This window comes from Suncus etruscus, chromosome 5 (genome assembly GCF_024139225.1).
Source record: "Suncus etruscus isolate mSunEtr1 chromosome 5, mSunEtr1.pri.cur, whole genome shotgun sequence".
Lineage (NCBI taxonomy): Eukaryota > Metazoa > Chordata > Mammalia > Eulipotyphla > Soricidae > Suncus > Suncus etruscus.
In genome coordinates, this window is record NC_064852.1 from 33063612 (window position 1) to 33080391 (window position 16780).

The window sequence follows — 16780 nt, forward strand, 5'->3', positions numbered from 1 at the left end:
TGAACACTATGGCTTTCATCCCCTAAATTATTTTTGATTTTAACAAGTTCAATGTACAATATATAATTCTATGTGGTTATTGTTTATATATTATATTGAAAAAAGTAAAGTAGGGGACCAATATTATGTGCATAGGAGGAAAGTTTTATGATAAGAAGCAAATATGTATCACAAATAATCACTGATATGAGCAATGGGTTCATGAGAATTAGCTAATAGTAAAATATAATGCATGCCGACAGCAAATTGTTATCCTAACAATATATATCTCTTCTTAAGAGGAAATGGGGTGCATTACTTCAAAGATGTTCCTAAAGACAGAGACATTGCCCTGGATGACCTCTTTCCAGGGCTACAGACACAGATCTTTCAACCATATAGATGTGTGTGCCTGGAATAGAATATGAAATTTGTTGCATTGATCCTGGGAAGGCTGTAATCTGGAAAACCTGGATGTAACATTTCAGGAAAACAGAAATGTTTTTCTTTGTCTGTTGCCCCTGAAGTTACTTAAATTAGACTACTTGTTTGGTATTGATCTGTATATATTGAGATTACAATAAAACATAATAGACTAGTTTCACTTTTTTTTCTCCCAGTTTTAAAGATTGGCATTTTATTTCTTAGAAATAATAAATCAGTCTTGAATTTGGACAAATAATTTAGGATCTGGTTGGCAGCTGATTTATTTTAAGACAGTGATGCCAGAAAGAAAAGGATTTCCTGAAGTGTGATGGGACTGCTCACCAGAACAGCAACTATTTCCTGCTTTCAGAAATTAGTCTCCCAGAAATCTTTGTGTGATCAGAATCACACACCCTCATAGTCACATTTTCCTTTTTAATTGCACTTAAATTTTTTTTCTGTGACAATTCGAGTTGCTCTATTTATGTCTCTAATCTAATTTGCCAATGACATCAAGCTTTAATTTTCTCATGATTATTTTGCTTCTTTGTCAGCACCTATGGTTTGGATAAAATCTCAAAGAGACTATCCCTGCTGTTGCTGGGCTCACTCGTTTAAAGACATATGAAAGGCAGAATATCCTATAATTGGGAGTCCTCATGCCTTTTTTTTTCTCCTTTGAAGAAACTTCATTTCTCTGAAAAGCCTAAGAAGTTAGCTAGATCAAAGGTGTATAAACTAGGAGGGTTTGGAACAAGTGTCAGAGAGTATGCAGGGACTATTGGGGACTCCTTCCCTCCCAGTCTCCCCCACTGGCTCCCGCACTGCACTTTCCATTCCCCTCGGGTGACTTGCACTCTATACCTCTTCACCACCTCAGACCTCCACTACCCAGGACACAAGGGTTTCTTGTTCTGCTTTGCACTGCAGAGCCCCCAGGGCTGCAAACCCCATAATAAATGAGCAAAAAGTGCAAGAAGTGCAGACCCAGTGATGAACCTCTTTCCCGTGTCGTTTCAAAACCCAGACAACATCCACCTTCCCACATCACCCACTAGATTCCTATTTGTCTTATTGCTCTAACACTGAAGCCCTCTCCCGCTCCAGGGTCTGCAAAAGAAGGGGTTGGATGACTCAGGGTGTTTGCTTTTTTATGATGTGTTCTAGAGAGTTGGAGCGCGTGTTGAGGATCTTGAAGCAGGGATAAAAATCCGAGGTGGTATGTATTTGGGGGGTGAGGTGGGTGGGAGGGTTAGGGACAGTGGAAGCAACCTTCTCCCCATATTTTGCTCTTTTACCCCCAAAACGAAGACTTTCTGGGTCCAAGAGGCTCAACGCACTTGCCATAGATCCCTGACCATCCATGATTCGCAAAGCCAGAGCTCAGCACTTCTGGGGTGTGTCTCTCTCCTTGGCCCACCCAGCACCCCCTCAATCTTCAAAGTTGCCTTAAACATTGTTGGGGAGCAGAGAGGGAGGCGCTCACCCTGGGGAGCTGGCAAGGCTGGAGCACCCACCAGGGCCGTGGAAGGTGTTGGCGGAGGAGGTGGAAGCCTAGGGGGGCGCGGCTCAGAGCAGCAGCCGGGGGTGGCGCGGAGCAAGGTGGCTCCCCACGGCCAGGCGCCCCGCGGCTCCCGGGGACGCACCAGGCAGCCAATCGCGGCGCGGAGGTGTACAGCAGATGGCGTCCGACTGCGCTCTTCTTCCTCCTCCTCATCTCCTCCTCCTCCTCCTCCTCCTCATCTTCTCCTCCTCCTCCTCCTCCTGCTCCTCCTGCTTCTCCTGCTCCTCCTGCTCCTCCAGTGCGGTGGAGCCAGAGGCGCCACCGGCTCGCCCGCCAGTCGCTGGAATGGGTGGTCTCCTAACACGCTGCTGCACAATCCTTCCAGCGCACGGGAATCTAGCAGCTCAGCGGCTCCTCCAGGCAGCACCAGGGCGCCGGGTGAGTTGCAACCCCAAACCCACCCGGCTCCTGCCTGCACCCGGCAGCTGGAGCGCAAGGGCGCGCGGTGGGGCTCGAACCAGGCTTCATCCTTCCCGGGCTGCTGCTGCTGCTTCTCTTGCCCCTAGCCTATGGCCAGACCCGGTAACTTGCCTGCAGAGACTCTTCCCTCTATGCACCTTTCTCGGAACTCTGCCGACTGGGTGGTCTCCAGCTTGCAGAAACCCTGGGTGGGCCAGGGTGTGGGACAGGAATGACCGTTGCAGAGAATTGCGCTCAGACTTGGGGCCAAGGATAGAGTCTGGAGATTTGGGGCTCTCGAGCTCCTGGTTCTCTAGAGCGCTGCCAGCTTGGTTTTTTGGGGTTTGATGTAAGGGAATCAGGCTTCTTCCAACTGGCGTGGGGTTGGTTAACTTAGGCACTCTGGGGGGTGTGGGGGGGGAGAGTTCTGCAAATGGGTTGACTGGGGTTCCCCTGTCGTAGTACTGAGAAATCTGTTCGTGGGCGGTGAGTGTCTCTCTGGAGGAATAGGTGGGCTAGCCAACAAGTTTTGCAGCTCCCCCAGATTTCTCAGGAAAAGTGTCTGGAGGCTGCAGCAACAGTTGACGTTTGCACGTTATTATCCGCGGGGGGCGAGGAGGACCCGGGGACAGACAGACTGGAGGGTTGAAGTTGCTATTGCGCTTGGAGAAGAGGAGATACAGGATGGAGCACAGAAATCTTGGAGGGAGCAGCTGGGTTTCTCCAGCTGCTTCCATGTGTGCCTGACCCCTCTCCCAACACCTCCCCTGTTCCAGTTATTTAAAACATAGAAATAAAAATCTCTCTGCTTGGACATTCGTGTCGTTGGTCATGAAGTTGGTGTGTATGTGTGTTGTGTGTGTGTGCGCGCGCGCGTGTCTGTTCACGTATGTGTACGAAAAGAATACCATTCAACTCTCGTCTTAAAACAACAAAAATTAAACTATGTGGAGGAAAGGACTTGTGCTCTAAAGGGAAATTTTTTTTAAGGTCAAAAGAAAGAAATCATTCGGAATCTCCAGGTCGGAGCTATTACAGTGCCATTCGGTATGGTGGCGGGGACTTCCGCGGAGAGGAAGACCTGGGCGCATTTCTTGGAGAAGTCTGGGTTATCTGGAGCTGTTACTGGCCAGCATGGCCTGTAGGCTGCAGCTCCTGTCTGTGTGAGATGCTGGGCTCTTGTAAATCCCACTGGAAGAAGCGTTCTTAGTGTTCTTGGTGTTTTCAGGAGTGAACTGTGGGTTCTCTGTTATGGATATAGTACCCAGTGTAAGGGAAGGCACATACTAACCAGGCGTGTGTGTGTGTGTGTGTGTGTGTGTGTGTGTGTGTGTAAGAGAGAGAGAGAGAGAGAGAGAGAGAGAGAGAGAGAGAGAGAGAGAGAGAGAGAGAGAGAGAGAGAGAGAGAGAGAGAGAGAGAGAGCTCTGCAACTGGAGTTTCCCTTTGATGGGCAGGCAGCCTGTGGATGTCAAAGTATTAGAAGTATCTCTCTGGCAGCGGCACAACAATGTTTGCTGAGTTAGAGGAGGTGGTGGACTCTACAGCTGTTGGTCAAAGCTCTATGAAAGCCATTTAAAATACTAGCCAAATCAAGAAGTCCTTTATAGTGGTAAGTAAGAAGCTCATGGATTTGTGGGTTGAAAAGTATCTCAAGTGTTTCTGTTTTGAGACTTCACTTGGATATGTTACTGTTATTTAATTTTTTAATTTCTGTTGTGCGTAGCTTTGTTTGTTTATTTGTTTTTATGTTTTTGTTTTTACGGTGGGGAACGCTACTTTGGCAATGCTTAGAGTTTACTGCTAGCTAACTCTCACGGATCATTCCTGGTCAGGCTCAAGGAACCATGTGGGGTATAGGGGACTGAATCTGGATCAGCCACAGGACAAAACAAGTTGCCTTACCTACTGTAGTATCTTCCTAGCCTCTGAAGTCCTTCCTGGTTTTAATCATCAATGTCATAAATATTGCGATACATTTTTAAGAATTTAATTTAGTACAGTGTGTTGGGCGTTAGCCTTCCATGCATCTGACTTGGGCTCAATCTCCATATGGTCCTGTGAACTGGTCAGGAGTGATTTTTGAGGGCAGAGCCAGGAGTAACCCTTGAGTATCAAAGAGTGTGGCCCCCAAATAAGAACTACAATCTCCCCCAACAAAAACACCCCAAAGCTTAATTTCGACAGTTTTCAGTTTTCTGTATGTAAGTGTGTCAACAGGATGTATTCCCATGGACACCACATGGTTTTTTGTCTGCTGAGTGTTCAGGACTGGACACTTTTTCATGCAAAATTAAGTAAAAAATAAAAAGTCAAATATAACTGTGACTCCATAGTAGAGTGACAGAACAGCTGTTGATTTAAAAGATGTGGGATAGTCTTTTAATTAGTAGAGATAATTTCAGTAGCTCTGAAAACCTACAATAATACTTCAGGGTACTGAAATTTGAGATTAGTCAAAGAAGTGTCAAGGGGGTTCTGTTATTTAGAAAACAATTGTCTGCTTCCAGGTGCTTTGATGGTTTATTTTGAGGCATCTTAGTAAATAGGCTGAGGATATATCTTAATATTTAAATTAATGCTTGAACAATATTTTTACAATACTTCTTAAATCTTTCCCATCACAGTCTTGTTTTCTTTTGTTTTGAGGCCACTCCCAACCCTGCTCAAGGTTTTTCTCTTGACTGCACTCTGGGATTACTCCTGATGGTGCTTGGGGGTTTATGTCTCCTGCCAAACCTAGGTGAGCCATTTGCACAGGGTGCACTTTAATACTTTACTATCGAGCCAGCCACTCCCATTGCCTATATTCAAAGTTTTTGCTTGTTCAAAAATGAAATGGCTGAAAAAAAAAAAAAAACAGGAAACCAGTGAGAAAGGAAATAGTTACTGACCATAAAAAAAGTACAAGAACATGCTCCTCAGTCTGAGGTTTGGTTTTAATAAACTGGCAACCAGAGTTACCTTTCTGTCTTCTGCTGAGTATGCCTTTTGCAAAAAAAAAAAAAAATAGGAAAAGTATGGAGGGAAATTTTTACTGCAAAACTTTAACTCACCAGAAAGGCAGTAAGACCTTTTGTCTACTTGCTGCATCTTATTTTTTGAACAAATATTCTTTTATTAGTGTCTTCAAAAGAGGTTTGCCCTTAGATTAAAGAACAAAAAGATGAGAATTAAGTCAGTGGGCTAGGAGTATCCAAACAAGAACATTTCTAAGGTATGCCACTTCATTTTAATTGCACTTTCTTACAATGAAGGTGTAGTCATATGATTCTTTTAAAGAAACAAAATGTTGCCAAAGTAGCAATTTTTCTATTCTTCACACCTTTATAAAGACTAGGCATTAAACTAATAATATCTTTTCAAAAGTTTGAATAGATGATGAAGAATAGTTGACTGGTTCTATTGAGCTGAAAGTCAAAATGACAAATGATACAATATATTAAATACACCATCAAGACAAACAGATTTAAGCAATCTAAGTAGTGACAACTAACTATTTGGTGGAGAAAAGAACAGCACCCAGCTTCAGAGACACTCTTAGGAAAGACATTGAAAGGAATGGGTTTTTGAATAAGTGGAGAGTGTCATAGTATCAAAACTAATTTACATGAACTCCTTAGATATGCCTTTGGATTTCTGAATATGGATGACACATAAGTGCTTTATGAGTTTTCAAAGAGGACATTTTCCTAACATATAACTAAAAAAGAAGCAGCTGCAATCACTTTAACACCAGCAGCTTCCTAAATATAACATAGGTCCTTTATTTAGAGCTGTTATCAGGATTAATATCTAAGCGATAATTAACATGTTAAACCTGTGAAAGTAAAAGGATTTACAACTCTCCTTTTAATTCTAGAAATTTTAGAAGTTGTGAGTCTGAGTGGGATCAGTTTTTTAGGAGATAGAATATCTGTGTTACCTTAGCCTAAATGGTTGACTATTTTATTCACTATCAACATGTCTTCATTAACTGATGCTATTTTATTTGGTGTTGTTAGTAATGCATTTTCATTTGTACTAACTCACAGTGCTGTTGATGAGAGGGTGCTAAAGAGGATTAGGAGCACTTCCCTGTTAGTTTGCATGTAGTTCTTCACTGAGGAGGAAAGAATGGTCAAAATCACTGAATTCCTAAGATTTTATTTTATTCTGTGTCATCTTGCCAGAAGTGGACCAGTTAGAGAAAATACAGAAACATTTCTTTTTTCCCAGCTATAATCTGTCCATGATTTATTATGAGCATGGCAAAGCTACTAAGTCAAGCAATTCATTTAAAGGGGGAAATGAAATTTAGTGAAATCCAATTACTCCATGTCTTTTAGTAGAATCCCTAAGCCAGTCCTGGATATGTCTCAGAACAGAGTTTTATTGTTGAAAAGACTTCCAAATTATTGCAAAGGTTGGAGGAATTGAACTTAAAGTCAGTTAGTGAATTGAACCTTTAAGCCATGTGGCACATAAAGGAAGTACTATATTTTAAGACTGTGTATATGCTCTTATGAGAAATAAAAATAATCTTAAAAGTATCATGGATTGTATAGAGTATTTGCCATTATTATTTACAGCGAATTATTTTAAAAGTAGAACTGAGATATGGGAATCTAATTGTTTTGAAGTTAAAAAGGGAAGATCCTGAGGCCAAGCAAAGTGCCTTGTACTTAAGGTGCTTGCTTTGAATCTGGGTTAAATTTATGGCATTTTTAAACACGATCAGAAGTGATCCTTGTGTTTTGAAACTAGAGGAAGGAAGGAAAGAAAATAATAAGGATGGAAGGAAGGAAAGAAAGAAGGAAGAAAAAGAGGGAGGAGAGATAGGAGAAAAAAGAGAGAAAAAGAGAGAAAAAGGAAAGATTTAAAATGGGGTTCCTGATTGCAGAGAAAGATTAGGCATTGACCTAGATGTAAGATCTGTAAAAGTGCAAATGTTTCTTTTCTACAGGAATCATAATGTTATCAGTGTTGAACTTCAGTATTTTGCAGCAAGGAACCTGATGGTAGTTTTTTTATTTTGCCTCTCTAGGCATATTTTAATTATGAACCTTTTGTAATCAAATATGCTGCAGCTAAAAACTGAATTTAAAGTAACTACTGTATAGCTATTCTTCAGTGCTTTCTCTAGAGAGGACCCTTTCCCTGTGTTCCACTTGCCTGCATGAAGATTGGCTGCTGATTTGTGCTCTAGTGTTATGTTAGTGTACAGCTCATTGCTTCTGGAAGAATCACAATATTCAGAAAAGCTCTCAATGTCTTCACAGTTAGGCACCATTGCCTCAGTCTTGAAATACAGTTTTGCCACACTGCATGTTTTAATTTTCTGTGCTTTCAGGTGTCTTTTTTTTAAAAGCATGTCAAGTAGCAAGCATAAGTTAAAGATTTTAATTATAATACCAAAGCTTGTAGTAATCTCTCCTAGCAGACTTTGCTTCTGGATGCTTCTCTATTGATTTCTGTCTTTCATGCATACATCAGAAATATTTAAGATAATGTAGCCTGTGTGCCTTTTTGTGACCTTATGGCTTATGATAATATTAAAGTACTCTGTGCCAGTAGGTAAATAGATGCTGTCCTGTACCTCTAGTGGCTTTATCAACACCCATTTCGTGAGAGCCAATCCCTTGAGTTTTTGATCACTGTTGTTTCAGCTACATAGAATCCTAACTTGGTATGACAGGGGTCACAGTACCCTCCTCTGTATTGTTGCTGCAATATAGACTGATTGACTACCGATGCTTGAACCCTTCAACATAGCAAAATGCTAGAATAGCATCAATTAATATTTATATATATAACAAGAATTAAATATGATTATATAGTATTGGTATTATAAAATAGTGGAATTAACAGCTGTTCACATTCATATCTTGATTTTTCTTATTTAGCATGTCTATTTGTTAAAATACTTAAATATTATTTTATTTGTTTATTTATTTTTGTTTTTTTGTACCACACCCGGTGACACTCAGGGATTACTCCTGGCTATGCACTCAGAAATTGCTCCTGGCTTGGGGGACCATATGAGATGCCTGGGGATCAAACTGTGATCCATCCTAGGTCAGACATGTGCAAGGAAAATGCCCTACTGCTGCTCACTGCTTTGGCCTCAACACTTAAATATTATTAATTGTGTACACTTTTACTATTAAAGTGTCTAGCGGTGTCTAGGCCTTTGATGTTTAGTTATTAATTTATATAAAGTCACTAACATCAATTTACCCTAACAATAAGCATAATAAAGAAGCATACTAAATCATGCTCTTTGCAAGGGGCAGAACTAAATTTCTATAACTATACAGCTCTCTCACTCAGACCAACTACTTAAAATATCTATATATGGAGTTAGTTCAGCAGAGGTCTATTTATTTTCCCTTTTGGGGAGAAAATATTTTTCATCTCTATATATGACTTTCAGAATTAACTTATTTTGTATCAGCTTCTATTCAATTTTATATTAACACTACTTAATTTCACTAGAATTGACCCATACTATTAGTTTGAAATAGTATGGCTTGTCATGGAATAAAAAGTAATAATAGTGATGTTTAAAACTCTTTAAAGAACATTTTTCTTGTTTTCTTCTGGGCACCTCATGCTAAAACAAGCACAAGCTGCAAAACAGACCCTGATAAAACATAAATTAGGGCTGGAGAAATGACACAGCATGTAGGTCACTTGTCTTGCACTCATCTGGTTGGGTTTCTATCTTGGGTATTCCATAAGTTCCTCTGAAACCATCAGTAATAATTCCTGAGCACAGAGAGAGGAGTGAACTCTGAGACACTGGGTGTGGCCCCCAAAATATAAACAACAAGGAAAAAAACCCTCACCAAAACAATAAAAAACCCACATAATTTAGATTATGCTTCTTGAACAAAAAAATAGTTTTCTAGTTTGTTTTATACTACCTTTACTCATATTAACCATTCATTTTCTATTTACTGACATTCTTATATCCAGTCTATTTTCTTTAAGTTGTTCACAATAACTTATATCTATTACATAAGATCCCATATATGGTTTTTTTCCACCCCAGCCCCAAATTATCCAAATTCTATCAATCAAGACCGATTTTAATTATACTTCCACTGAGCATTCTCTGATTATGCCAATTCACAAAGCCCTCTCTCTGTCCGAACAACTCAGGTGGCAAATTCTAATTTTAATGTTTGATTGAATCTATTTTCTTATTAGCATCTACTTGTAGATGCTTCTGAGAGTTAAGGATTTGAATGAGAAAGGGTGTTCTTTCTCTCTACTGCAAATTCTAAAAATTGTTAGAGGGGTATATGACGCAATGTGGTGCCTACAGCTTAACTGCTCTAAACTTCTTACTGGCTAGTATTAGTATTATCAGATTCTTTAATCCTCATAATGTTGCAAAGTGAGTCTTGTCTCTATTTTCACACTAGAAACAGAGGCTAAGGGACTCTTGGTCTAAGGGCAATATAATCCAGAGCCAATCTGTATCCCAGTTTGCTGAGCTATAAAGATCATTCTTCTGTTTCTGAGAATCACTGCTCTGAAAATAAAAGTTTGAGTCAACCAAGTGTAGTCTTAATATCTGCTAGAATGGCTTCCGAATGCAATAGTTGACATACTTTCCACCTAATGTTAGAGCTTCCACACCTAGAAGGTGGTGAATGATATGAAAAGTATCACAAAATGCTTCAGTCTGAAAGGTAGAAGTACCATTTGTAAATATGAAAGAATCTGTACTTGCTTTGGTACAGGCCTTCTGTGTGAAAATTTGAATATCTTAGATGTGTAAAGAGTTTGAGACCATAAATGAAAAAGTATTGGATGATTCAGAAAATTCAGTCATAGTTAAGAAACCCTCATCGTAGTGTTCCTCATTAGAAACTTATCATTAAAAACCAATATACAAAACATGCCAAATATGCAAAACATTCACTTTTGAAACGAGCACAAAGCCCAGGGAAACAAAAGAAAACTAGCAGCCAGATGTGAGAGTGAATCAACTGGCAGTGGCCTTGCCCTTGATCTCACTTCTTAAACTGGGTTGAACAATCTGACCATGCAAGTACCTTTTGCCTGCCTTTCTCCAACTATACACTCTGAAGGAAAGTGCCTTGACTGAAGAGGACACCTTTATTAAGAAGAAACTGAGGGTACTTTGGTTAAGCAGGTGGTTGATATCACATTTCTGAAGATCTGTTTTTAAAGTGTTTTGCTTGGGTCAGCATAAGGTCTCTTGACACGAACTTCCATGGGAATATATAATAATCCCATTTCCCATACCAAAGTCCCTGAACAATTTCTATAGAAATATAATGCTGGAACATGACCAATTTTTTCTCTTTGCCTCTGGCACAATAATATATAAAGAAGTCCAGAAAATTTAAACTTGTAAAGAGATATATTTTTTTACTCATTCCAGGTTGTAAATTTCTCACATTCAGAGCTGTCTACAAATGTGATAGTTTCACTTGAGGAATAATGAGTTTCATGTTTGGGTGGGGGGTGGTATTTAATCAGCAGACAATCAACAGCACATCTGACTATTTTTGTAGTGATGATGCATGCTTTGGATACAGGCTCTCCCTGGTTTTTTGAAAGTGTATGTTATATCGCTTGGCATATGAAAGACCTATACTAGATCCTGTTTCACTTAACTAAAAGAAATCCAAAGATGATTTCACTTTTATGACAAAAGGCAAAAATATGAACCTAGCTTTTAGTGACTAATTTGTAATAGTCCACTTGTAAGAGTTGCTTCGAGAGAAACAAGAGTGTCATGAGGCTTGCTAGCAAATGACTTCTACAGATAGTGTAGCAACTGAATATATCTTACCATTCTGCCTCAGTCTATGTAGGTTCTTTAAGATTTGGGGCTATTTGTTATCATAGATGCATTATATTCTATCTAGAAATTCTACTTGGGTCAAAGAATGATAAAAGTTTTTCCTATATTGTAAGTTGCTTAAGAGCCACATTAAAAGAGAGAAAACACATTGAAATGTAGTGTAATAATATACTCTGTAGTTTAGCTTTTATAATATTGTCAAGATATATTGATTATGAGAAAGTTATTTAGACATTTTAGATGGCTGTTGTGCTATATCTTTGAAGTCCATTTTGTCATTTGCACTTACCAGCATGCTTCAGTTCAGGCTGGCTCGATTTCTTCTCTGAACTCAATAAGTGTTGGAGCTGTGGTTGCCCTGTGGATTATGTTTAGAACCTATCTCCATTTGAATGTCCCACTCTACTGGCTGTTTGACAGTCAGATTTCTTCCCCATGTAACTCCCCCCATCCCATGGTCTTTGTATGCTATAATACCATCCACCCATTTTTTTTTTATTTCTGAGCCACTCCAGGTGACACTCAGGGGTTACTCCTGGCTATGTGTTCAGAAATCACTCCTGGTTTGGGTGACATATGGGACACCGGGGAATGAACCGAGGTCTGTCCTGGGTCAGCCGCATGCAAGGCAAATGATCTATCACTGTGCCATTGTTCCGATCCATCCACCCACTTCTTAATTATTCTTTTAAGTACTAGCATAGAGAACCTCTTGAGAAAATGTAAAGTATTTCCAAATTTCTTTTAAGAACAGTTTCACAGCTTGTAAAATAGGGAAATCAGTCAATTTCTTCTCTATTAAGAAATTAATCACTTATGTTGTTCATTTGTGAAGATGAATCTGTTCTTGTCTGAATTGCTTCTGCTTTACAATTGCTCATATATATCATACACTCATCTCATTCTTCTTGTTACCAGGATCAATCATCCCAGTTTCTTTCATTTACTTTCAGTTTGTTTTTATTGGTTTTCTGGTTTGTGTGGGCAGTCCAATCCATAGCATAGGATCCACTTATCTCTGCTAAGATTAAGAAAGGGACAAATAACTTTTAGCTAAGACTGAACGTATACAGATTTTCTAGTTTATCCTTCACTTCTTATTTGAATTATTTCTTATTCTTGACTTATTTCTTAGCCTCTTTTCATATATCCTTATTCTGATTATTGTAGTCAGGAAAATGGAATGTGGCCTACCACAGTGATATTTCTCATCAAATTGTGGTCATCTTTTGGTAATCTTAATTCATTTTCTGGCCATAGTATTCTTCTCAGTAATAAGAAGGGCCTTTCTCAAACTGAATTACTGAAAGTAACCAGATCTTTGGGTTGTTGCCTGCTTCAAATGTAAAGGCAGATTGTAACATGCTTTTCACTGCATGAACTTTATAGAAAAACAGGGATGCCTTTGTAAGTGCAACCTTTATTCAGCTACACATGATAGTGAGAAACATTTTAATAATTCCAAATCTCTTCTGAGGAGGGACATTTATTACAGGTAGCTTAAATATGACTTGGCTTGCTTATTAAAGGAAAAATATTAGCAATAGGTTTTGGATGGGAAAAATGACAATTTTAAGCTTCACAAGAAGATATTTCCTTGTGGAAATAAACTCTGAGAATGTGTCATTGAATATTATGTGCATAAATGTTATATATTTTATTTGGATTATAGAGTAGGTGGAATTAAAATATAATGCTTTTGGATATAATATATTCTCAGTACAGAACACCTTTATCTTTGTTATTTTTTACAAAGGAAGCAGTTTTCACATAGCAAGACAAACCAATAAAAGTTCAAGTTGCACTTATTTCAAGCTATAAGAATAGCTTGAAGAGAGAGAAAGAGAGAGAGAAACACACAGAGAGAAAAGCATAAAATGACATAAAAAACAAAATGAAGACAGGTGTGGGGAGGTCAGGAGAGGGTGGGAGGAAAACTGGGGACACTTTGTGGTGGGAATTTGCACTGGTAAAGGATGATGTGCACTGTGCTTAAACAATTATATATATATATATATATATATATATATATATATATATATATATATACAGAGAATAGGTGTCGAAGAGTACTCTTTTAAGTATCTTTCATATATGAGACCAAACCCAATTTTTAGGAATTTGCACTTTATTGCAGTGTAAAAGCACATTCTCTGCTCCCACAAAGTCACATTCCCATGTCTAGTTCTTTGTACAAAATTGAACTCTGGTGCTATAGAGATAGTCAAAAGGTTAAGGTACATACCTTGCAAGCAACTGACCCCAGTTTGTTACTCAACATCACTAAGTCTCATGAACATCACAAGGAGTAGCCTACTTAGTGTGTCCCTGAAAATTCCAAGCATTGATTAGAGTGGTCCAGTTCAGCCACAGTATTCCGGACTTGAGCACTGCATTCTTGGGCCCTCAAAGATGACTATGAGAGTGGTTGGCTAAGAATGGTCAAGATAGGTCTGTGCGCATTATGAACTCAATGAGGTGATTCTCCTGCCATAATATGGAATCTGTATATAGGCATAGAATTCATTGTATTCAGGTTATATGCAGAGAATAACTGAATGATAGTAATATGTGTTAGTTAAATAAAAGTACAACATATGGATATTCAAACTATAGATAAAATAACATTTATTATGGGACCCAAAATATCAAATTTAGAATAACTAGGAGAGGAGATAGAGATGTAATCCAGAGATAAATGCATTTGCCTTGCATGCGACCTTGGTTCCATCCCCTGAATGGGCCATCAACACCAAGCACAGCCAGCAGTGCTCCGTAACCACTGAGTAAAGATTCAACATTGAGTGTCTCCCACTGTGTCCTCAGAAACCTCCAACTAAAATAATCAAGATAAATAAAGTCTAGTTCCAATCTCTTTGCTATTTCTCTGATTGAACCTGCTTAGTGACTCTAGTCTAGTTGGTTACTCACTCAGACTCTTCTGCAGCAATTGTGTTCACTTGAAAGAAGCCTGATACTCTTTTTTAGCATGCTAGAGGCATATCATGGTTTCATGGTTTCTAATTTCTCCAGAGATCAAAAATTCATTTTTGTCCTAAGGATTAGGAACCTTGATATTTAGTGACATTAAGTAATCTCTAATGTTATGATCCTTAACATCTAGATATGAGAGGTAGGGAGAAAGAGATCTAGTGGAAATATGCTTGCATATACCTGTACACGATTTTCCATATCTTGTGAAGAATACAGTTCTTCATAATGCCAAAAATGACCCTATAGTATTTGTTAGCAAGAGTCAGCAACTAAAATGAGCAAGATAATATAAGCTACAGAGATGGAACTCATCTGCTGCATAAAGTATGCTGCATTGCTGGTTTAGCTTTCTGAGTCAGGTATAGAGAAGCTTATATAGACATCAAGGGCATCAGGTCCTCAGGAAGACAATCTTTAGCAATTTTATGCAAGACTTTCAATATACGTTGATAGGATAATAGTTCTTTCCAGCATACAGGGTTCCCTAAGGAAACTTTAGTCAGTGGTTATATCTTGCAATTCTTTGGTATCTATAGCTTGACCTAGTGATATATTCAAGCATAGGTATGAATTGATTTTATTATTTTTGGGGGATAGGGAGAGCCTATGGTAATTTCTCAGCCATGTTGTCCAAAAGTTTAGTGCTTGGGACTGAGCATGTGATATGTTGCTGTTTGAGCCTTGTGGTTCTGAAAATGAACTAGGCTACCCTGTTAGTAATAAGATCCTCTAGAGCCATACTGTTGTTCTCAGGAGTTTTCAGGGCTATAATCTGTGGTCCTTAGAGGGGGATCATATAGGAAATTAAACTGGGGTTGGCTGCATCAAGACCTACATCTCAGCTCCTCTCTATTGCTCCACTCCCTGACTTAACTATTCTATTTTTAAGAAATTTTTATGGAGTCTACTTGATGATTAGAAAAGAAAAAAATGAAGTTTGAAGAGAACAGCACATTTGTGAAAATTTGATTCAGCATAGGATGGAAGAAACTGGACTTCATGTTAACCTATTGTTTTTATAATTTCTCATCATCATTTTTTCTTCTGAGTTATATATGCCTTGCTACCAATTCTTTATATTTTTATTAATGTAAGTCTTAAATCATGAAGTATTTTGATTTCATGACTCAGTAATCTTCATTAAAATCATAAAAGAGTAATAAACTCCCACTGCCTGACAATGCGGGTAGGATAGCTTATCTCCGGTTTACTAGTCTTCCTACACCTTGATCACATTTTCAAACACATCTTAAAACATGATATTTCTAATATAAATAAAGGAAGACCTAAATCCTTATAATCCAAGGTAAACAGTTTTTTTCCTGGCTTGTGTCAGTGTGTGGCAAGGAAATATAAACAGGGATAGAATTTTGTCTGTTGATTTGGCAACAAGTCTGGCAAGCAGAGATGATTGGTAAATGCCTCCAAGATAAAAGCACTTAAAATAGCAAAGTAATCTATCAGCTTCAAGAACTGAAAGCTAAGAGATGCTCAAAATAGTATGAAATCCTTTGTATCTCAAAGGGTAATGAAGTGATTATAGGATGATGAAAATTTGGTAGTTGTACCCATGGAATCACAAATATGCATGTACACCCAAACCCAAAGAAAATACACAGTATTTTAATAATAGGAAAGTGACAGCAAATCCAAGGTGGAAATGATAGGAAAAGAAGAATTAGGTGACAAGCAATTTAGCTGAAAAAGTTAAAGCATTCTCTGCTGTTGAAACTAAAAAATATGTTTGGTAATACCATTCAGCTAAAAGTAACAAATGACAGATTAGAAAGAAGGGAGCAGTGGAAAAGGCCCGAGGAAAGAAAATATACTGCACCGGGGTTCAGCCAATTATAGGCTGAATTATAGGAGAACTATATAAATTGACCATATTATGCATTTTGAGGAATTTAAAGATATGTTATAAATAAATAGGAAAGGAATTGTTGGATGGCATGGTAAAATTTAATGTGTATACACATTGTAACAAAAAAAGCTCATGTATATTAATCTTAAATGAATTAATGAATCCATTCTTTTTAAAAAATGGATATTTATTTATTTTTGGCCCTCATTCTATGCTTGGTTACTTAGGAACTATGTGGTGACAGAATAACCTTTGTGCCTTCAACATGCAAAACATGGACTCAGTTTGGTGAGCTATTTCTTTTGTCTTAAGAATCTACTCTTGGCTCCTTTTTTAGTTACTGCCTCATCTCTTGCTTTCCTTTTACTTTCTACTTTCTGGAAGCTGATAGAGCATATTTACTGCCACTATGCACAAGCTCTTCAAATTAAATAGCCTGGATTCTACTCTACTGCTCCAATTGAAATAGTTCTTGCCAAAGTCATGAATTGCTTCCCAGTTGTCAAATCCAATAGACATTTTTCTAGTCCTTTTTTTGTTGTCATGATTAAAAGAAGCATCTAGGTATGGCAGAGAAGCCAAGAGTAGCTTGGCACTGTTCCCACGATCCTACCTTTAATTTTTTTTCTTTTAAAGCTGCCAATACAACTATTGAGGTTTTGACAAGGAAAATGGGTAATTTCAGCTAAATGTAAACTAAAAATGATTGAAATATATGACATTTTGCCA

The 16780-nt window shown here is 38.4% G+C and overlaps 1 protein-coding gene across 1 annotated transcript in view; it reads left to right on the forward strand.

The window, feature by feature from the left end:
• Positions 1–2258: 2258 nt before the first annotated feature.
• Positions 2259–16780, forward strand: part of THSD7B (thrombospondin type 1 domain containing 7B) — a 957836-nt gene continuing 943314 nt past the window's right edge. The window contains exon 1 of the mRNA XM_049773766.1: positions 2259–2347. The gene's annotated coding sequence lies outside the window, so the exon portion shown is untranslated. The remainder of the gene's footprint in view (positions 2348–16780) is intronic.